Consider the following 23377-nt stretch of genomic DNA (forward strand, 5'->3'; position numbering starts at 1 on the left):
AAAAAAAAACCAAAAAAGACATACAAAAGAAAAATAATGCTAGGCTAAGTGATTCACTGAACTTGTTTCAAGAAACACATTTTAGAGCCAACAAGGCCTTAAGAAAACAGGTACATTTAATTGCACTAATTGAAATCCTGCTAACAACATACAGGAAAGAAAAAATCAACTTCTGTCAGCTGTCAGCTGGTTCCCACGATTGAGGCAGCTGACCTTAGAGAGATGGGAACTGACAAGTAATAGATTGTGCCTCCTACACAGTAACACGATGTGCCACCAGTGTGCTGGAGAAATGAGCTATGCCCTACAATCTTAAAGCTGTAAGTTTATTTTTTTTCAGTTTGGAGATACGAAAAGACGTTAAAAATTTGGGGTATACCAGGTACCCATTTTAGAGAATGAGGAACTTCTAACACTTCTACTTCATTCTTTCCATAAATATGTAATCTTATATATTTCCTTTGCATTTCTTAGATTATCAATAAAAATCTGGAAGGAAAAAAACCCCAAACTGAGAAAGCCCTGTATGTTGATATTATTTGTCATATTTATCCAAGCCTTACAACTTCTTAGACTATTGAATGCATGAGCTCTTTTAGTGTCTGCAAGGTGTTCCAGCACAGAGTCTAAAGTTGGTCATAGACAGATGTGTTTTAAATACTGTGACCATAAATACATAGCTCCATGCCCCTCTTATTTGCTGTGACTAAAGATGAAAAACATTCAAAAATGTTTTCTGTAACTGGTATTTCACACTGAAAAATCTACAGATTTTTTGCCACCACAGAATTGTAAAAATTACTTTTGTAAAGGCACTGTATAACTTTTTTATAATCACTCCAGAGCTCACAAAAAAAAAAAATCAAAAAAATCAAAACTATATTTAGGAACAGAGAGCTGAGGGATATACGCACTTGAATGAAAATGAAAATATGTATCTGTTCACATCCACACTTTTTGGTAAAAAAAAAAAAAAAGGAGCACTTACTCCTCTGTGGGAAGAATTTCTTTAATTTTCTTATCTCCCAGCCTATCCATTTGCTGACTCTGGGAGCCAGCCAATCTCACTGGCACGGGAGCAGCAAGGCTGACACCCAAAGATCTACTTGCTGTCTGTGATTATCTGAAACAGCAGATATTCTGCTCAGGACAGACACAGTGAACAAAACACCCTTTGAGAAAGAGAGCAAGAACACATTAGCTATCAAATGCTTTAGCTATGCTAAACTTGAAATGTAATCTGTGTATTTTCAGTGACAGGCCTGGAGGGCATCCCCAGACCCTGCCAGAGCCAAGGGCCCAGGACTCCAGGTCAGCCCCTGGTCCATCAGCTCCTGCCTCACCAATGTCCCAGCAGGGCTGGCCTCCAGCTTCCACAGCCCTGCCCAGCCAGCCCTGGCCTAACCAAGCTCAGCCCACCCCTGGGCCCCAGAGTGGTCCCCTGCTCCCAGGGCTGGAGCTGTCCTGTGCCCCCAGCTGTCCTGCTCTGGGATGGGCCCTTGCTGCCCGCTGCCTCTCTGCCTTTCACGAGGATCCCCTGCCATTACAGACAACCTAGCCCCTGTGGCTTTTTATATGTAAGAGGGTATTTCATTTGTACCAGGCTTTTATCTGTGCTTTTATCTGCTCATTTCAGAGTAAGGGAGTGAACTGGAAGAGATTTATCCACGGTGGCTGAGGATTGCAAAGGTGATGCCTGAACTATCCTCTGCTGCCTCCTCCCTTCCCTCCAGACGTGTCACTCACACTGCCAGCTTCTCTCACATCTTCCTTTCACTCCATCAGTAATGCAAAGTCCAACTCTACATCTTGCAGTAACAAAATTAGGATGCATGCTAAGTCAAGAGGAAAACATGCATTTACTAACAACTCATTACTGCAGGTAGGATAAACTCACCCCGTGACACGGCAATGCTCATGAAACTCAGCAAAGCACAAAATAAATAAATGGAAGAAATCCCCCAAATGCTGCACCCAAGAGGAAGTATTGAGAGCATAAATGATATTTAACATCCACACTAGCTTCCTGCTGTACAAAGACCTGTGGAAGAAGTACAAGAGAGCGTGTCCTTCTGACAATGTCCTTTAAAGATCAGGCTGTGAGTGATTTTATAAAGAAATATCCTGCTGAAGGAGAGTCTCCTCTCTTGCATGGGGTCTGAACATCCTGCAAAGATCTGCTATTAACTTTTGGAAGGGAATCACAATGTGCAGTTGCAAAAAGAAAAAGGAGGAGAGTTTCAAACTACAATGCTGCCTAACTCCTTAAGCCATGACCGGAATGGTCTATAAAGGCAGGCATGTCCAGAGGTCCATGTCTACCTAGGATATTTAGAGCAAAACTGATCCTGTAGGGGATATTTCTCATTTTGTGTGAGCCTCATGAAGTCCAGTAAGGCCAAGTGCAAGGTTCTGTACCTGCATCAGGGCAAACCCAAGCACAAATACAGGTGGGATGGAGAATGGATTAAGAGCAGCCCTGAGGAGGACTGGGGGATGCTAGTGGCTGGGAAGTGGGACACGATCCAGCCATGTGCACTCACAGCAAAATTCCTCATATACATCTGTGCTAGATGGACACACTGATTGCAAAGGCACACCTCAAATTCAGAAGCACAGGCAGATACAAGTTACTTAAAGAAACTGAGTTGTCTTCCCACAGGTACAGCCTATAACCACTGCTTAATTACTTACCTAATTCATCTACTATTGTCAAATATCTCAGAAGCAGAAGTGCATTTATGAGGCAAGAAATCATTTCCCCCACGAGGCCTTTGGGTGGACAAAATGTGTCTGTGTAAACCAGCATGAGCAAGGCACATTATATACATTTACTTTCACATAGAGATTAGTATTCTGCAGAGTTGCTCAGTTAGAATGATTAGGTGATCTCCTAAATATGAAAATTATATCCTTGACCATCTATCTACCTCTGTTCTTCCTCCAGCAGTGCATTTCATGCTGGCTTCAGACAGTGGTGAATGAATGGAGGGTTTAGACTCATCAGGAACTGGACAAACTTTGTACAAATTCTTTACAGCAAAAATAGGATTCAGATAAAGCTGCTGTAAGTAAAAAAACAGGAAGGTCACCAAAGAAGGAGATTGAATTAAAGGCTAGAGGAAACCTAAACAGGTGCAGAAAAAAAATCTGGCTTGGGGATATATATCATAGAGGGGTGAAATTATAAAAATATTTATATCCTTTAGAAGAAACATAGGACAGAAGTTCATAAAACTCATGTAGGAGTTAAGCTCATTCTGTGCCCAAAAATACCATTTAAAGATAGCATAGAAAAAATAGCAACCAGATCAAATACATATTTCCTACTATTGAAATGCTACAAGTTTTCAATTAGATAAAGGAATGAGGACACTTAGTTTTAAGGGAGAATATTGACCTACCAGGAGCATCAGAGATTTGATGGAAGGAAAGGCAGTCAGTGGAAACTACAAACTACAGAGGCAAGGAAAAAAGGATGAAATGTATGTTAAAGAATGCTTTACATCAGATAATTGTTCTGAATGTTGCACATTATGGATTAAGACACCAGGACTACAGAAGCACAAGAAAAAGCTGTCACTCCCTAATCAGGATGACAGTGGTGTGAGTGAGGTACCAAGAGAGATTTAAAAGACAACAAGAAAACAAATTAATAATCAGAAACTTCAATCACCCCCACATAGACTGGGTAAATGTCAGGTTGGGGTGTGATGCAGAGACTAAATGACACCACAAATGACTGATTCATGGAGGAGCTTTTGCTAAAAGCTGAAACAAGCCAAGATACCCCCAGCTGGGTTCTGAGCAATGTGCAAGTCATGGGGCAAAATGCTGTGACAGAAATGTTGCTCAATAATCCTGATGGAATTGGGAAATGATTTTTTAAAACTGAGAAAGTACTAAATTATTATTTATTATTTAATAATAAAAACAGTATTTGATTTCAAAAAATAAAATATTAGGCTGTTTGCTTCAAAGTTGGAGAAAAGATTGTTTCTAGTCATCATACTGTGAACTTCTAAATATCAAAAGCAGCTGTTGAGTAACAAACAAACCCCAGAATGTTTACTTTATTACAACTAAAAAGATGTACTACAAAAATAAGAAGTCACATCCAAAGGGGAAGAAAATAGATTAGATATACATAAAAAGCAAAATAAAAAAGCAAGACAAAACTGCCTAAGTATTGATTTTTTTAAAGGCAAAAACACTTACTAAATCATCAAATGATATAAAAAGAAAGCCCTGTCAAGCAAGAATGTTTTACATTTACATTGTTAATGACCAGGTATAAGACAAGAAACAGAGACCAGTAATTTTTGCAACAGTGAGAGTGTCCTGGTTTAGGTCATCTGCAGACCTGAATGAGGATTTGTGCAAGTCTCCATCATCCTCATAGACATGAAGGCAGGAGATGAGCACTGAGGTACCTAGATTTGCTACATTTCTTTGAATAATAAAAATGAGAGCTGTGACTGTGAGGAGGTGCAGAAGGACAGCAGCATTCTGTATGCCTGAGTGATAAAGTAGAAAAAAAAAATCCATGCTGATGCAAAGTAATGCACATGGGGAAGAAACAAGAAACAGTCCTAACTATGGACTAATAGTAGTTTCTGAGCTAACTATGGCCTCTCAGGAAAAAAAAATAAATTGTGGTATTAACCAGAATTTTTATGAATAAATCAGTTCAGTACCCTGTAAAGTCAAAATAAGCAAACATTAAGACTATTTGGAAAAAAGGCAGAAAAGCCAGTTTGAATGGAGCTCTGATCTAGTGAGTGGCATCCCTGCACATGGGGGCAGGGCTGGAACCAGGTGACCTTTACAGTCCCTTCCAACCCAACCATTCTATGGTTCCTTAGAGTGTTGAAGAAAATAGGAAAACTCACTGCACTGCATCATTTGAGTCCACTTACACATTGAATACTGAGTACAGTTCAGGTGCCTGTCCCCACCAGGGCATAGCACAACAAGGTACAAGGAACTGCAGCAAGGAGAATGAGAGGCAAAAACTCCATATAAAACCAGACTAACCACGCAAGGATTTTTCTGCCTACAAAAGAAGCAACTAAGAGATAAATTGAAGATATTTGTAATAATGTTGTGGAGGAGGCCAACAGCTATTTATTCCTCCTCACTTGTAAGAAACAGAGACCAGCAAATGAAATTACCAGATGTTGGGCTATGAACAAATGAAAGGATACTCTATTTTCACATATATGTATATGCATATTTATGTACGTGTTTAAACCACGTGGTTCTTATCCACTGCTTGACACCAGAAACAAGCAGATGTCCCAGGAAGCCCTTGAGCAGTTTCATAGTTTGATGCTGGAAGAATATCAGAGAAATAACGTAACTTAGTCTCAACCTACTTTTATGCTATGCTAAAGCATTCATCATTGCCCACAGCAGGAAACTGAATAGCAAGAAAGGCAGATTTCAGGTCTAACTTCATAAAGCCATTCTCATGTCTTTATCTTCTTGGAGCATGCTATGAAGTCATTTAGGACTCTGCAGTGCTGCTCAGGAGCTGATGTGACTGTCCTGTGGTGTTAATAAGCATTGCTGTCAGGGCTGACAACTTATCTTTCCCAGGGGAAAGGAAGGAGAAGCGTAACCTGAAACACACAATTCATTTTGGATTCAATTGCATATGAAGATGATTTTGAACATGAGATTTTTGCAAATAGCACAAATATGTCAATGTAGAGTATTTTACTGCCTGTCAAAGTTCAGACATTATTTTAGAGTCACTTCTTCAAAGATTTTGAGTGATACTCACGTTCACTTTAATTTGTCTAGCATCTGCTCCTGGCAAATGTAAGCAGATGTGTCTAATTATTACCTTTTGATACTTGTATATACATAGCATGAGTAAGATGATGAAGAAAACAGACTTTTATGAAGAGGAGGCAAAATGTCTTTGAAGCCAATGACATGGCAATGAATCAGATAGCTAAAATATGTGTTTTATAGTTGTGAAGTTGGCAAATAAACACAAGCAATACATAATGTCAAATGAAAACATTGCTTGAAGATGATAGATACATATGTAAATTTAAATTTCGCTGGATCTTGACATCAGAACTGCGTTCTTTCCAATTTAAGCTCACAAAATCATAGAATAACCTGTCAGAAGTGATCTAGAAAAATCAAAATCCAACTCCTGATGAGCTGATCAATAGGGGTAATATGCTTGACTTTATTTCTCAACTGTAACACCATTCACATTTTATTTGAGTGGGTTTTGCTGATTGAAAGATTTTTAAATTGGTTAAAACATCAGTTAAAATGGTGCTTTTTAACACAGCACAACAATTACAGGTAGAAGTTTAACCATAAGCCCCCTGAAGAACCTCTAACCCCACAACTGCTTGAGCAGCTTCTCCACCTATATATATCTACAGTCTACATATAGACTATAGTCTCTCTCTCTCTCTCTCTCTCTCTCTCTCTCTCTCTCTCTCTCTCTCTCTATATATATATATATATATATATATATATATATATCTGTAGTCTTGGATTTTGGACCACTTGTTGACAGAGCAGCTCCTGGACTTGCTGGTGTGTCCAGGGACAAATTTCTGCCCCCCAGCTGCTCGCTGCCTCACAAGCCTGCAGGCAGGCAGTGCTGCTCACTGCTGTGCAAGGGCACAGATGCCAGCTTTACGTCCGTGTTTCTGGCAGACCACTGTCTGCCCGGCCCCTGGTGAGGCTGCTGCTCTCCATGGCAGCATGCTAGAGAGCCTCTGGAATCCTTGGGGTTATAAAACCTACGTCAGAAAGGGAGTGTGGTGGGTTTCTAGGGCGATACCATCAGGAAAACCTGAAATCTGACAACTGTTGTCAGACCAATGTAATCTCAAATCAAGAGGTCATGCTACTCACACCAAATGCAAAGTTGGTTATGTTATCTCATACACAGAGATCATGCCAGTAAAGGAGGAAATATTTCACTTTAAAGAATCTATTAAAACCACAGAAAAATTATTTTAGCAGTTTAAATTTTAAGAATGTTTATTTCACCTGGTTTTATCCACAGTATGCAGACAAAATGACTCTGCTTATGACCAAGTATAAAACTTTGTACATGGTACAAAACTTGTAAATAGTTCAAATTCTGTTAGATGAAAAAGATGTACCTAAAACCATATTGCATGACAATATAGATCATTGGGGAAGCTAAACATAATTGTTCCTCCACCTTAGTGTACCATATTCAAATTTGACTCTGTTTCATTATGCAAACAAATAATTTTTCTCCAGTATTGGCTACTTTCTATGACAGCTCCTATAGTGTTTATCTTTTCCTAATTAGATTTGCAATTATCAGGTACAAGCAGAGACAGAATTACCAAATTACTAATTGTATAAAACAAGGACATAAAGTAGCCCATATCTCTGTCAGAAACTAAATGTAAATCTATGTGTGATACAACTGGGTTTTACATTATCTCTTTCATGCTTGTCCAGGTTCATCTCACAAAGAATTCATTCCTATATGACCAGCTGTTCTACATGGTCCCAAATCCAGCAGCTCACCTTCAGAGTAGAAGCTGCTGGATGCTGAATGCATTAAAACATCTGATGCTAGAGTGGGAAAAGAGCTCTCAGAAATTTGGCTGTAATGACAGAAATGGATGCATTTGAAAAACAGGGTTGATTGATTATCTTTTACAACTAACTATAACAAATGTGTTTACACTAAAAAAAGAACTGACTTTCTTTTGAACTCGGACTCTGTTCCCCAGCTAAGTGATTTATTCTATGCTTAGAAAAAGGCCTTTGAGTTATTGATACATTCATTATTACTGCAATAGCATGACACGGTTGACATATTGCAAATGGACTCATAAAGTGGGTCCCTGCTTATATAATGACTAAATACAAATATAAAGAATTTATCATTCCTACCAGGAGCACAGATTATACATGCATTTGTACATGCAGGCATGCAGTCTCTAAATCCTGGTTCCATGTTACTGTATATGAAAGAGACATGCAGTGTCTTTCTGTCACATTAACTCATCTTTTTAGTAACATGGCTCTCCTACCTAGGCTTTAAAAAGGTTCTGGGTTATAGTCAACATTTCAAAAAAACTAATTTGTGATCATTCACAAGTCACCTGAAATACATGAAGAGTTGAAGCTATTATTTCAAAACCTTTACCTGTGGCTATGAATTCTAGAAGGCTAATTCAATTAGAAATGATTTTTAAAATATCACTAGGCAATATTGCTTTTTTTGGAGAAGAAGTATTTATTTTACATACCTCAAATTTTCAAAATCAATTGACATTTCTTTGCAGGAATAGTCTTCAAAAGTCTACAAAATGCAATGCCATTTGGGTGTTTTCATTAAAGACGATGACAAATTATATTGAAAACTGTGGAAAATGAACCCCTGCCTTTCATAAGACCAGAATTTCTTTGACTGCCATAGTTTGGGGTACACTTCAGTTACTCTACTAAGTTAAGCTCTCCTTTCAGTCAAATGGAATGAAATTATTTGAAATTGGGGAACACAGAAGAGGAAAGCTGTGTGCCCAGGGACTGAAAACAAGAATAGCTGATCAGTCAGTAGAAATCATACATGATGCAGCTGGGTGTTTTGGGCAGTTACACGAGCACTAGGAGTTATCAGTGAAATGTGTATGTGAAAGATGCTACTGTAATCCTAGAATGCAGCAGGAGATGGAAGTCAAAGTGCCACTGCACAAGGTACCAGTTCAAATTTCCTCTAAACTATGCTGAAAAGTTCTGGTCACTTTTCTTCAAAAACTTCATCTGGGAAAAGTGCAGAGGAAGGGCTAATGAAAGCCCAAGGGAAGAGAGAACCTGTCTTCTGAATAAAATACTGGCTTGTTTAGCTCAGTGACATGAAAAATGGAGTGTATGGTGACTCCAGGAACGCACTACATGCACTGTTTTCTTTCGAACTGAGTAACAGGAGATTGAGAGATCATGTGCATCCACATCTTAGCAAAACACACTGTCAGGATGTATTTGCTGTGTTTACTTTGATTCTAAGGAAGGAAATACTCCATGCTCAAATGTAATCAAAGACAGTGTATAATTGATTGCCTCAAGAACCACTCAGACACAGCTCTTCATCACTTAGCATTAACTTTTCACAGAAAGTCCTAAAAAAATTCCAACTTTTATAAAAAAATTACCAACTGTTCCTTTTTTTTTTTAAAGGTTTTTAGGTGCAGTTAGGATTTAAGTGCCTATACTACCTATGATATTCAACTCCTTACTGAAGCTCTATGCAAACAAATTGTTCAAATTTTAATGGGAATTCATCAGAATAATTTAATCAGATTTTTTTTTTTATTTATTAGGAAAAAAACATTAATTAGATTTGGAGGCATCAGTTGCCTAATTAATGTTGATATGATTTGTTGGTTGCTGTCATTGATTGGCACTAATGAAAGACTCAAGTTGTTCATTTCAGATGATGTATAGTGTTAAAACCAGAAAGAACTAAACCGGAAGTTGTGGGATTTGTCCAAGCTCACTTAGGGCTAAAGCCACAAAGCTACTTATATACAGCAGTCCTGTTCAAGTGTGTACTTCACACTGCACACGTGTGCATTTGGAAACCAAAACAGACCTCAAGAGGAGTGAAACCACGTGCACAAAGTCTACTGATACTGACACAGCAAGCTGCACCCATGCAGCCTGTGGAGATGCCATCAGGCTGATGGGCTGCCTGATCAAAAAGTGACATAAAGGCTCAGGAGAATGAGAAAAGGAGACAAGACTCTGCTGTAAGGGTGCAGTTTGAGCAGCCTGATGAGACAGGAGAGAGGAGCTGCAGCCCTCTGTGCTGTGATTTGAACTGTGGAGTTTCCTAGGAGGGGTCTAATGCCCCAGAACCAGGATCCAAGTGTGGCTGATTTGCAAGGAAGAGCTCATGAGGGGCTGATGAAGAAAGAAGACACAAAGCAGGGCTAACATTCTTCTTTGGCATCCCAACACCTTGCAAAACCAGGCTGTAATTTACAATACAGGTATAAGCAGCTTCTGTTTTCAGACTGTTTCTACATCATCATGTTAGGACAATGTTTTATTTTAGGTATGCTTATTCTGGCATTCAAGGGTTATGCTCACTTTTGACTGAAAGCAAGCATCACATGGAGAAAGTATTGACAAAAATATGGAACAACTGTGATAGTGTGCAGCTTACACTCAAATACTGTCAGTCTTGCACTTAGGTAGGATGAAAGCACATTCACAGCTTTAATGGAGACCTCTGGCAAGTCCATGCCCAGATAAGCATTCTCTAGAACACAGAGGAGCTGCCCATTTTAAATTATTTCTATCATGTGATTCAGATTCTGGAGCGAGCTCGGACAGACAATTTACACATAACGCACCAGATTCAGCTAACGTGATGCTATTAGAACTCTACAGGTTCTGATGGGGTTGTACTCCTGTGTAAAAGAGATGTTAATTTCTACCAGTAAACAATAAAATAATGATTCATGTAGAATGCTATGATACAAGACTAAATACAACCCAAAATTAAACATGTATGCTTCCCTTCTTTCAGGGCAAACATTGGATTTTTCTCTTGTGTTCTGCCTCCTAGACATTTCTTCCTTCTTCTATAAACCAAGTTTCTGCTCAGGCAAATTCTTCATTTATTGATTCTTTTTCCTTTAGCATTCAACCTACAGTCATCCATTATATGGTCTATGTCACTGGAGCTTTATCCTTTTTGCCAGATTTTTGTTTCTGAGTATATCTAATTTGATCTGTGCTTTTAAATGCATTTCTCCTTCCATGGAAATCATATTTCTTCCTCTAAATGTATTCCCCCGTACTTGTTTCTGCCACTATGTGCTTTTTAGATTACCTTCATTACAGTATTATCAGACCAGAGCAATAGATTCCTCCTTATTTCTCCTCTGTGGATTTAGTCTGAATTCACACAGATGTAACGGTGCAGAAACTGAAATAGAACATTTTAAGGTGTTGGGATCAACCTTTTTCTACAAGCCAGGACTTGTATTTATGTGAATGTGTTTTGATAAATATTTCTCTTCCTTCTGAAAGTGCTGTGAATAACAAGCAGTCATAGAATTCTGCAGGGGTGGTCTTAGAAATTTTGCTGGTTGCTGTTTGCTGGCTTTTGCCATTCTTCTGTCCATCAAATGTGTTTATTCACTGTTAGAAGTAACCAATTAAAATCTCACTAATCTAAACCTCTCTAAAACATATAGGTAGTAAAAATAACTCCCTGCCTTGGAAAAAAATAATACAGATCTTTGAATCTAAAAGCTTCTAAAAGCTAACTATTTTATCAGTATACTCAGGTTTTACGTATTATCTGAGCTACCCAGGCTCAGATTTATCAGGACCATAAATTCAACAGTCAGAAGGAGAAGAAAGACGAAAAGGCTTCTGAAGTTCAGCCAGAAGCATTCTGCATTTTGTTCTAAGACTTACATGCAGGTAATAAAGGTAAATGGCTACTGATCCCTCCTCTTTTTCTGGCAGCTTCCATGGGCTGATACTGCTGTTTTAATGTTGAATTAGAGGAGAAGGAGTACTCACTGGTTCATTCAGGTCTCACCACCTGGATATTTATGCATACAGCATTAAGGAAATGGCACTTAGTAGTCTGGAGACCTTCCTTTGAATTTTAAAGATTTCAAACCAGTGCCTCCAAAGGGCCTCAGGATAACTGTTGAGAATAATTAAAACGTTCATTATCAAGGAATGAATCACAGTAGACTGCAACCAACCTAATCTGATGCAGTCACTGCATTTCCTTATCTGTTGCCTTCATAAACAACATATATCACAACTTTCCCAGGATGTTGAAACTTCCTTCAGATGGATTAGCTAAACTATTTCTAAGCAATTTTTAAAAATACATTCTAAAAATAAGTAATTCTATTCCGAATATAGCACCCTTACTGAACATTTTGTTCTTTTAGTCTTCATATGTCGCATCTTTACTGATCAATTCGTTCTTTGAATGAACATTTTATTCTTTTACTCTTCATATGCAAGGAAAAAGTTGACACCTTTTACTCAAAACATACTAAAATATTCTGAAGTGTACACACTTTCCCTTCACTGATCACTTTAACTGTGAAGTTGTTACCAGAAAGTTTTAGCAAAAAAATTCTTCAGCAATCTTGGTCCAGCAAGTTCTAAACTACAAAGTAACTTCCAACAGTCCTTGCTGTTTTCTGCCTCAGAAGAAAACTGGAACAATCATAAAACCATAAAAATTCACCTCTAACATGTTAAACCTGCAATGCAGTTTTCACTAGGGCCTCCAACCATAATGATGAAATCCCATTCATTTTGTGTAGCTGTCACTCCACAAGAAGAAACAGCTTTGCAGAAAACACCACAACTGATTTGTACCCCTTTGCACATGTATCATTTAGTTACACTCTAGAAATAATCCAAGCAGCAGAGATGGAAACTGTTTGGAAATACAAATGTTCTGTTGCAATGAAGTCAGGCTGGCTTGAGGGGTTGTGGTCTCTCTCATTTGGCAACGCAAGATGCAAATATTTTGATTATCTATTCCTGTCATATGACACACTGTCACTAGCTGATAGATTTTAAACCAGTATAAACAAAAGGAACAGAGAATGGCACCCATATGCAAGAGATATTTACCCTAAAAATATTTATGTCATATATTTTCACTGAAGCTGGAGGAAAAAAAACCCAAACTCTAGTGCACTTTAAAAAGTCTGGTAAGTATTTCAGTCAAATGCAGATATAATATTTTTGCAGTTCTGCTTTTCACTAGAGAAACCAGACTTCTGGTGAAAGAATAGAAGTAGCTGAAACATTAGGAGGGCAGCACCTTTCACATGATTTAGTTAGGCAAGAAAAGTTATGTGTCAAACCAGTGCCTGAAACATTTTGAAAATGCAGATGTTGGAGATTTAGAATCTTCATAAATACACATATAAAAGGCAGAAAGGACCAAAGTAAAAATCATAAAATCATTCAATTGTTTGGCCTGAAAGGAACTTTAAAGGCCATCTGATTCCAACCCCCCCATCATGGAGCACCTTCCATTAGATCAGGCTGCTCAAAGCCCCATTCAGCCAAGCCTTTCAACACTTCCAGGGATACAGCATTCACAGCTTCTCTGGGCAACCTGTTCCAGTGCCTCACCATCCTCAGAGGAAAGAATTTCTTCTTTCTAATATAAATCTACCCTCTTCCATTTTGAAGCCACTCCCTCTGGTCCTATCACTACACATCCTTGTATGCAGTCCCTCTCCAGCACTCTAGTGGGCCCCTTTAGGTACTAGAAGGTTCCAAAAGGTCTCCCTGAAACCTTCTCCAGGCTAAATAGTCCCAACTCTCTCAGCTTTACTCCACAGGAGAGGTGGTCCATCCCCCTGACCATCCTCTGACCTCCTTCCAACAGAGTCCCTTGCATTTTTCATAGCAGTGACCTCAGAGCTGGATGCAGCACTCCAGCTAGGGTCTCACAGGGGCAGAGCAGAGGTGGAAAATCATATCCCTTGACCTGCAAGTCACACTGCTCTTGATGGAGCCCAGAATATGATGTGCTGGTCCCAGTAATGACCCCTGAAGAATGTCCCTGAGACACCGGGGAGTTGAGTGAGACCGTCCAGACAGTTCTACATCCGCTGGGTGGTCCATGTACCAAATCCATGTCTTAGCAGTTTAGAAAAGAGCAACTCATGTGGGACAAAGTCTAATACTTTTCTAAGCTTGCACTATCACGTGCACTATCAGTGAGGAGACCTCTGCATGTGTAGTCCTGGGAGAAAGCCAAGACCCACAGAGGGTGTTTTGGGTGGAGTGCTGATGACCTACTTATTTCTGAACACAAGGGAGATTTCTCTTGTATCCACACAATGGGATCAGGAAAACAAGACTTTTCAAATACTCTTGCTTTTGTGTAAATAAACACCAGTGCTAGACAAAACAACACCAAACACATTCATTTCCCTTTCTCACCAAAAAGGTAACAAGATCCAGTAAGCTATCGCTCTGCATGAATCTCAACACAGTAATACCCAAATGTGCTGCTACAGCTGTAATGATTAATTAACTAATATTCACAAACCAAATTTCATTATTTAGCATTTAAAAAATTGATTCTGTCTGGAATACACATTATGAAGCATCAGACAAATGGAGAAGATGAAAGGAAACATGCTCAGAGGCTGTTCATATATGAATGTACTTTAATATGCTTGAAATAATTTTTCAGAAAAATTTTACTTTTCAATTCAAATGTTGAGAAATAAACCACTGTTTAAGAAGAAATAATTGACACCCTGTGATTGCAGAATAGAGAAAGGCAGTTTTACTTTACATATACAACATAAAAAAAAAAGGTAAACAAAGGAATTCCTAATTACCTCTGTATTGAACTCAAGGGCCGAATCAGCTCCTTCCTAGAACTATGCTACCATTTCAGTGCTTCCCATGCAGTAAAATATCAGCCCACAACAACTGGAGTATGTGGTTAAAATACAAGATGTGTTAATTTCCTGCTCATAGAAAACTTACTATTTTATTAAATGCTATTAATTTTAAAAACCAGGTTGCCTGCTTAAGAAATAGCAAACATCTTCAGCTTAATGCCTTTGCTGGGGGTAGCAGGTGAAAACACCTCTTTTTTTCAGAATCAGTGACTGCCATTTCAGGCTGCAAAAAACAGAAAGCAGTAAAATGTCAGCTGACACAATGAATATCTGTATAAAGGCAATGATACAACTTGGCTAAAGCTAGGGAGATGTATGTGATAGCTGAGGGCAGTAGAGCTGTCAGCCTGCTATGCAGATTATATTGTATTTCTTATTAAAAAAAAAAGCATCATTTATATTGTGCACTACAGATACAATATTTTTGTATTTGTTAGTGTTTACCTTCGTATCGGCACTTTAACTTTGTCACTGACATAAATTTTAAGTATTAGTAGCCACTGAATAAAGGTATGCAACAGGATGTAGACTTCATTAACTGGCATCTGCTTGTAGACTTGTTCAATTAAATCAGGTCAATACAAGTGTTAAAGCAAACTTGATCAAAAAGTAATCTTACTTACTTAGATAAACAAAATAATTGCATTAATCAAAGTAGAGCATCTGCCAAATTTCCATTATGCCAGCTTTAGGGAAGAAGCAATCCCAAACTCCATTGGCAGCCACTCCAGTGCTTCTAAGGATATCTGACCTGCACATGTGCACATCATTTGCATCCCCATAAACATGAGAAAAACACATTTCTTTCTTACATCTGTCCTCTTTTGGTAGCTTTGGACTATTATGTGACCTCTCCTACCAATATAATTTGTCTGGCACTAATTCAAAGAGTTTGCTCCTGCCAAGTAGTTTTCCCTATGACAAAAAAGCTTCCTACTTCTCCTTCTGTACTCCCACACATCTTTACATCCATCTTTGATAGCCTGTGGACTGCTAGGCCTCAGAAAACACTCAGAAAGTTTTGCAGAAAATAAATTGTTTTAGCTGCAGAAAAACTAATTTAGAATGTCTTTATTGTCTTAAGAAAATATGTTAATATTCATACTGTCCCCTGGAGTTGGTTTGATGTTTTTGCTCTCAATGGCAGTACATAAAGACTCATAAAAAAAACCAGGACAAGGATTGAAAGAGTATCTAAATGTCAAATAACTTGGGTAAACTGGGGTCATCAGTAAACACCGTGGTGAAACCAAAATGTATTTTCCTGGTACACAATGCTGATATGACAACAGATAAGCACAGCCAGACTAGTAGTAAATTATGTAAACCACTTCCTACTGATACCAGTACAAGCCCTTATTTTGTTTTTTACAAAACAAATGACATTATGTAAAAACAGGATGAAAAATCAGTGGAAATGACTACTAGGAGATTTTATTCCCTTTTTTGCTTTTAATGAAGCAGGAGCAACAAAAATTATCAATGAAAATAAGAAGAAAAATCTACCCAACAGACACCATTAACTTACACTGTGTAAGAATTTAACATAAATTCAGCTAGATGTATAATCCTTCCAATTTTGCTTTGATGTTTGTATGCACACATTGCTTGAAAGAATACATACATAAAAACATTTTTTTTTTCCTGAAATCTGTAAAGTAGTCATGGAAGCACATTTGTTCTGAAAAATATTACAAATTTGGGAAAGCCTATTCAAGCCTATCTAGGACTGTAAACACTCATTATGAAATAAACTAACTTTTCTAAGTTTGGGCTTTTTTCCCCAAACAGTACTTATTTTAGGATCTTGTAAGATTTTTTTCAGTGACTCTTTACAAAATGATTGCAGTGCACAATATACTGTATTTCAGTGTGTTACTTATAGCTCATTTGGTGCTCAAGGTTTTGCTTTTAAGGAGTGCTCAGAATCTGGTACCCAAACACCAGTTTGTGACCTGGTAATACAATAACCCATCTCACTTCATGTATGAAAAGAAAAGATTCACTCTGCTGGATACTTGACATAAGAACTGAATGTTTGGCAACTTCAGACAATCAGAGGAAGATACCATCTTCTGAACCATCTAGTAGCTTGCTGACTACTTCATAAAGTAGCTCAAATTTTCCCCTTCCAAGACATGACTTCTTTTTCCTTTACTCGTCTTTTTCCTCTCCCCTCCCCTTCCCTTATATCTGCTTTTCTTATTCCAGCTCTTCCCTTCTCTTTTTATTTCTTCTTATTTTTCTTATGAAAAATAGCAACATCCATCATTAGAACCACTATGCAGCAAAGGCAATGAAAAGAAATTCAAATGAATGTTGTATGACAACAGCAGTGGTACTCCTTGAGCTCACCCAGGATATTCTTGCTGTATTTTAGTGCTAGTCTATCCCATTCTTATTTCTCCAGCCCTGGTTTCCTCCTGTGCAGAGATGCACACAACCAGCAGGAAGATGTGATTGCATATTTCAGTTACTGCTTCCATATTCTGAACACTTTTGATCACTGAAAAACTCCTTCACTGCCAATAATACCACACACTGCTGGACAATAAAGAGGCAACAGCTTCTAAGGAAAGAAACACTACATGCTATAATAAACATCTGAAATAAAGCTAGCCTTCTATTTTGTTTTATGAACAGTAATTCTAGGTACAGGCTACATGGCAACCACATTTTCTTCTTCATGAATGACAGAAACAAGTAAAAGAAAACTGCTATTAATTCTTCAGAGAGCATCAAGTCCTTAGGCCTAGGGTCACGCTGCTGTATTTTAAGCACTTACATGAATGAGATACGCAATTGCCCCAGGCCAGTGGAGAAGAATATTTAGATCTTAGACAAGCTGAAGCCTCTGAGGGGCACTTCCTTTTCCATTGACTGTATATACAACCTAGGACAAATGCATTCATAATTTAGATATCTTGTATGAGCCCCAATACAGATTTCCTAAGCAAGTTACTCAACCTGGACTAATTAGGTTTGAAACAGCCATCTCTGAACTAAATACTGCAGAATCCAAATCAAATATCTATTGCAAATACAGTTTTAGATTTGCTATTCCAATTTGCACCACATAATTGCAAGCAACTATTGCCCATTTCAGCCCCTCCTTACATTTCTACAAGAGTTGATATTTGTTTGCAATGAGCTTAGAGAAAAGCTTTACGTTTCACTTTTCTGATGCTTCTAAATATTCAGTTACAGGAAGGATTGTCTTATTATCCCTCAAGAAAGTAAACACATAACTAACCTCTTCAAGTACAGCATATGTCTCTATAAATATTTCACCACACATTTTGTTGTAGAAATAAAGTAAGAAATAACAAAACCACTTCTGCTAGAATTGATTCTGGCACTTACACTTGGCCAGACAGACTTGACTAGTGGACAAGCATTGGTGTATAGCTTTAGAACTAAATACACTTTAAATTCTAATCCCAAAGTTATAAATAAATAATATGTATTTACAAGCCCTACCTTGATTTTGTTTGACTATCTAAAGCCATAATTTAATATTTATTAGAAAAATATTTTTGTTTAGTTTTTCATTTACTGAAAGGAAAAAGAGGGTAAGTGAACAAAGAAGGATCACAGAATCATTTAGGGTGGTAAAAACCTCCAAGATCATTGAGTTCAACCCTTGACCAAACACCCCCTTGTCAACTACACTACATAAGTCCCACTTTGTTTCTTGAACACCTCCAGGGACAGTGACTTCACCCCTTCCCTGGACAGCCCTTTCCAATGCCTGACCACTCCTCCCACAAAGAATTTTTCCTGATGTGTAACCTAAATGTCCTCTGGTGCAGCTTGAGGTTGTATCATCTCACCCTGTCACTGGATGCCTGGGAGAAGAGCCTGACCCCCGCCTGGCTACGACCTCCATTCAGGGAGTTGTAGAAATAACGTCCCCCACGAGTTTCCTTGTGTCTGGGCTAAACAAACTCAGCTACCTCAGCCACTCCTCATGGGATTTACCCTCTAGACCCCTCGCCAACTCTCTTGTCCTTCTCTGGACACACTTCCAGAACCTCAATATCCTTCTCTAATTGATGGGTCCAGAACTGAATATGGGATTTGAGGTGTGGGCTCACCAGTGCGGAGTACAGCAGGACAGTCACAACTCTGCTCCTGCTGGCCACACAATTGCTGATACAGGCCAGGATGTCATTGGCCTTCTTGGCCACCTGGGCATACTTTGGCTTGTGTGGCTGTAGACCAGCACCCCCAAGACTTTTTCTGTTGAGCCATTTTCCACCTATAAAACAATTAACATTACCAAAACTCATAATCAAACCCTAAGCCCAACCTAGACTTATTTCCACAGAGAAATAAAATCTTGGTCTAAAGAAATTATTAATCATGAAACCAAGCAAATATTTCTATATTAGAAGCATAACATGGGGAAAAACCCTGTCTGCCAAGCAACTTATTACAACAGGTTTAATTGTAGAGAGGTGACTGGATCTCTGACACTATAAAAAAATTCATCCTCCTGGAGCCTACTGCATTTCTGCACTCTGCTCTGGCAGATCTCAGTGCTATCTGGTTCTGTGCTTCACAGCACCCTGTAGAAATGCCTTTGGCAGGCCTGGAAGCTGATTGACCTGTCCCTTTGGTACCTGTGAGCAGGGACTGGTTACTGAGACTTACAAACATATTCCTCTTGGATAGCTAAAATTTCTGCACAAGGCTGCAGATGGGGACACATAACTACCAGGTGAACCTGGAACTCTATTCCTGGAACTGTACCTGGATGCCACATGGAATAATTGCAAAGCCCAAAGGGACACTGTGAAGGGACACTGGCTACCTGTGACGGAGCCAAGGACTCTAAAACTCCCAACTACAATACAAAATAGATTCAAAGGAAAAAAAAAAAAGGAAGACAGAAAGAAAATACAAAATAGATGACCAGAAGTTGCAAAGACATTGGACTGAAATAGCTAACCAAGTCAGAAGTAGCAGGCAAAAAGGCCCACAAATTCTGATGCAAATTTCACGTCTCCTGTGTAAGTTCTCCCACTTTCTGTTCTATTTTGCTAACTTAGTCATAGAAGAAGCCCCACGCTGTTTCATTTTTCCTTTATAAATGAGTCAAAAAAAAAAAAAAAAAGAGAGATGAATGATGATAAGAAATATGTAACTGATTAAACTCCTTTTCAGTACTTGTGTGTTCACTTCCAACTTTTCCACCTGGACACCCTCAGAGTACGTTACGTGAGTGAGAATTTCAACTCTCAAAGCTGCAAAAATCTCCAAACAATGTTTGACAATATATGCCCTGGTAGTGTAAACACTTTCCTGAATAGCTTCTTGCCAAAGTCTTCAAAGAGAGCAGGATTTTTACCTTGAGTAAGTGACATATAAGTTCTTAATATCTCTGTATGTACAGGAAATAACCATATAGAAACAGTACAGTCAAGGAATTAATCTTGCTGATAAAGAATTTGTCCTTTAGAATTACATGTCTGGCACCTGTGCTTCTGGTTCAAGCATTCCAGTTCTTTCCATGTACAAAGGGGAACAAAAATATAATTTAGTTACACTAATATTAGAGTTCCTGCCTATTTTATAACCTAAAATGATAAAAGGTATGAGTGTTCAAGTATATGTATATCTGGAGAATAGAAGAGTGTTTACATTTTATTCATCTCCTGTGTTCAGAAGTAATCTTTGAAAATTCACAGTCAACAAGAAAAGCAGGGAAAGATTCAATAGTTCTCATTAATTCTACATCGAATTAATTAAGCAAATTTATAGCAGAAATGTATCTGTCAGACATCACTCATTTTACAGTCATTAACACTCATTGTAGGAAATATTGGATGGAGAGCAGAAGAGCTGCAAGATGCAAACCTTTAAAAAGAAGGGGGAAATCATACTCCATGAAAATTGTTGTTCAACTAAGGCAATTTTACATATATTTATTTTTTTTACAACAATTATTAAAAAGCTGTTGAACAAACTTTTGGGATTTCAAAAAGGCAATATGACTTAGTTCTGGGATAAATTAGGACCAATTCTTTATCATTTGTGTAAATTCTCTTGAAGAAATCTAGTGAAGAGAAATAAAAATACGCCCATCCTATGGGAGTGTCCCTTAGAAACTGGGAAAAAACCATTCTTGCCATTCCTGCGTGTGTTTTCTGTGGAAATTTTATCAGGATAAATGTACTGAAAGGGTATCTCTGTGCAGAGGTAGACAAATAGGAAAGAGGCCCCAGGCAAAGCTGCAGCACAGACCTTGCAAGAGAACGACTTAAATCAGGCTCTGCAATGAGCTGACTTCTGCTGATGGCTGACAAAAGACTGAGTGACAGAAGGAGGGAAGGAGCGAGGGAAGGCAGGAGCTTTCAGTATAACTCAAGCCACTGTAGCCAAAAAAATCAGAAATTCCAGTGGGAAATGTTAAAAGCTGCAAGTAATTCACGTCCTGTGCGTGCAGGCTGATTTGGGTGACAAGGTGAAAATAATGCTGCCCAGTTTGGTGCAGCCACAGCAGAGCTGCTGCTGTACAACACTACCCATTTTTGGCACGATTAAGGGGAGCTTTTGCTGTTTATATGGAGACACCAAGGACTTCAAGCAAGTTGCTCCATCTGAAAAGGAACTATGAATGATTAAGCATTGGATGTATGTGTCAGAGTACAGGGCAGGGCTAAAAGAGCTCCCAAGGTAAGCTGTACATCTGCCTGACTGCCCCATGCTCTGCCCCCTTGCACAGGGTTCTCAGGCTGTCTGCGGAGCACAGAACGGGCTGGCAGACAACCACAAACCTGGAACATTGCTCTAAAACACACAGGTGCATGGGTTCCATTCAGAGTTTCTACGGATGGCCACAGCAACCAGAGAGATTAATAAATTATACATTTGTTTACAAACACTCAAGGAAAACCAAGACCAGCCTAAATACCAGCAGATAACATTAGGAACGAGGATGCAATTTTACCTCCCTGGGAAAAGAGGTTAACATCAGTAAGCTTGCTCTACTGATGCCAGATGGACTTTTTCAAGCATCTGTAGATCAAACTGAAGTCTTCAGGCAAATCAGAGACAAATACATGTCAGTGTCCATGACCCACTCATAAACAGTATCAGGGAAAACTAAACCAACCAAATAAGCAAATGCAAACAAACCTGGAGGCAGAACTTTCTATGTTTTAGGCATTAACTGAGAAGTGTAATGTTGTAATTCCTTTGTGGTCAGCTACTCCAGCAGAGACATAAGGCAAAATTAGTACAGCTAAGCAGGACTCAGAACAACAGAAGAGTGTGCAAAGCTTATGATCAGAAACAAAATGCTTTTAAGTAAAAAAAATTGTTTACACAGAAATGCTTTACAGATGTGATCAGAACACTGCAAAATTCTAAATGAACATTTTTCTGCTTGGATTAGCCATGTTAAATGGGCAATATTTTTGCCCTGTCTTTCTATTTCCTTTTTCTTCACAACTCAGCCCTTAACACAGTGCCTCTTAGTTCAGATTAAAGTGAAACGACGTAGGTCACTTGTGGGGAAAAAACAAGACAACTGCAGAATTAACCATTTTTACTAATAATTTAGCAACAAAACCAAGAAATACCAACATTTTGGAAATGCCAAGATGGCACTTTAGAGCCACGTTTTGCTTTTTTCCATGGTCTACGTATAAGGTAATTGTTTCAATCTCAGGAAACATCCCAGCACGTCACCTCCAAGTGACGAGAATGGTGAATCTCAGCAGCAAGAGACCTGCTTTCTTGCCTGTAGACAGCTGCTTCTTACTGTGCTCTGTGAGCACGATGCCTGGGAAGGCTGAAACTGAACTTCCATCCACAATCTCTTCCCCACTCATACTGTGTGGGAGAGCAAGAGCTGCACAGGTCTTGCTGTCCCCTTCTCTGTTCCCATACTCAAATACACAGCAGACAACCGGTGCATCTATATGGTATAGCACCTACATACATTTTTCAATTTCCTACTAGGATTAATCAAATCAGCCATAAACTGGCCATTTGAAAGGAAGCTAATGAGACAACAGTTAATATCACAATCACTGTCAAGCATTTTAAATACAATCACAGTAACAAAAGCAGAACGACAGACTTTGAACTACTCAGTACAAGAAAGAAGGAAAGCAAAAATGGACTCCTGCATAATTTTCTGTAATTCTGAAAAGGTTCATCTTCATCTCCAAGCTACTGCAGTAAAATACAGTACTTATGGAATCTGAAATAGATTCTCCAAGGAAAAAGATGTACCGCTTTCATACCAGCCATGGAAATGCTATTTTATTTGTTGTTTCCCAATGACTGTCATAGTAAATCCTAAGCATGAATTTTGCATAATCCTGCAGCTCATTCTCTCTTGATGGTGGATTTAATTAGAGATGGATAAGGTATGGCTCAGATAACTTTAAATATAGGAGAAAAATATTGACAACAAGTTAGTCAATAAAGTAATTATATTTCCCAGTGCAAATGTCTGGTGTTTATTTCATTTGTTTAAAAGCATATGCCAAACATCTTCCTCTTACAACTGTCAACTAGCAACACAGAAGAGATGTGAAGGGTTTACAGTTATGCTGAGCACTCTCTGGTGGAAACTTTAATTTGCATGGAGGTCCCTGTGAGTGCTTGGTGCACATTATGTAAAACTAGTGTTGAAAGAATAAACAGGACATAGGGAAAAGAGATGGACTGAGGCTTTGTGGTCTAAGTTAGTTGTTAGTGTTTGGTACTTCGATGATGCTACAGAGTTGTTATAGCAACAGGCCAGAATCCTCTTGAGGAGAAAAAATGAAGTGGAAAAAAAATCAAAAGCAACCCAAAAGAGTTTATGTGACATGTAGGTCACTGTGCATGTTTTGATTGAACAGGCATGGGGAATGGACACTGCCCCATTCTGATAACCTCTGTAAAAGCTTGAATTT

General features: G+C 38.6%; 1 protein-coding gene across 3 annotated transcripts in view; it reads right to left on the reverse strand.

The window, feature by feature from the left end:
- The window catches only part of GABRB3 (gamma-aminobutyric acid type A receptor subunit beta3), a 112833-nt gene that overhangs the window by 40163 nt on the left and 49293 nt on the right, over positions 1-23377 (reverse strand). The window lies entirely within an intron of this gene.

The sequence above is a fragment of the Cyanistes caeruleus genome, chromosome 3, assembly GCF_971803275.1.
Source record: "Cyanistes caeruleus chromosome 3, bCyaCae1.hap1.1, whole genome shotgun sequence".
Lineage (NCBI taxonomy): Eukaryota > Metazoa > Chordata > Aves > Passeriformes > Paridae > Cyanistes > Cyanistes caeruleus.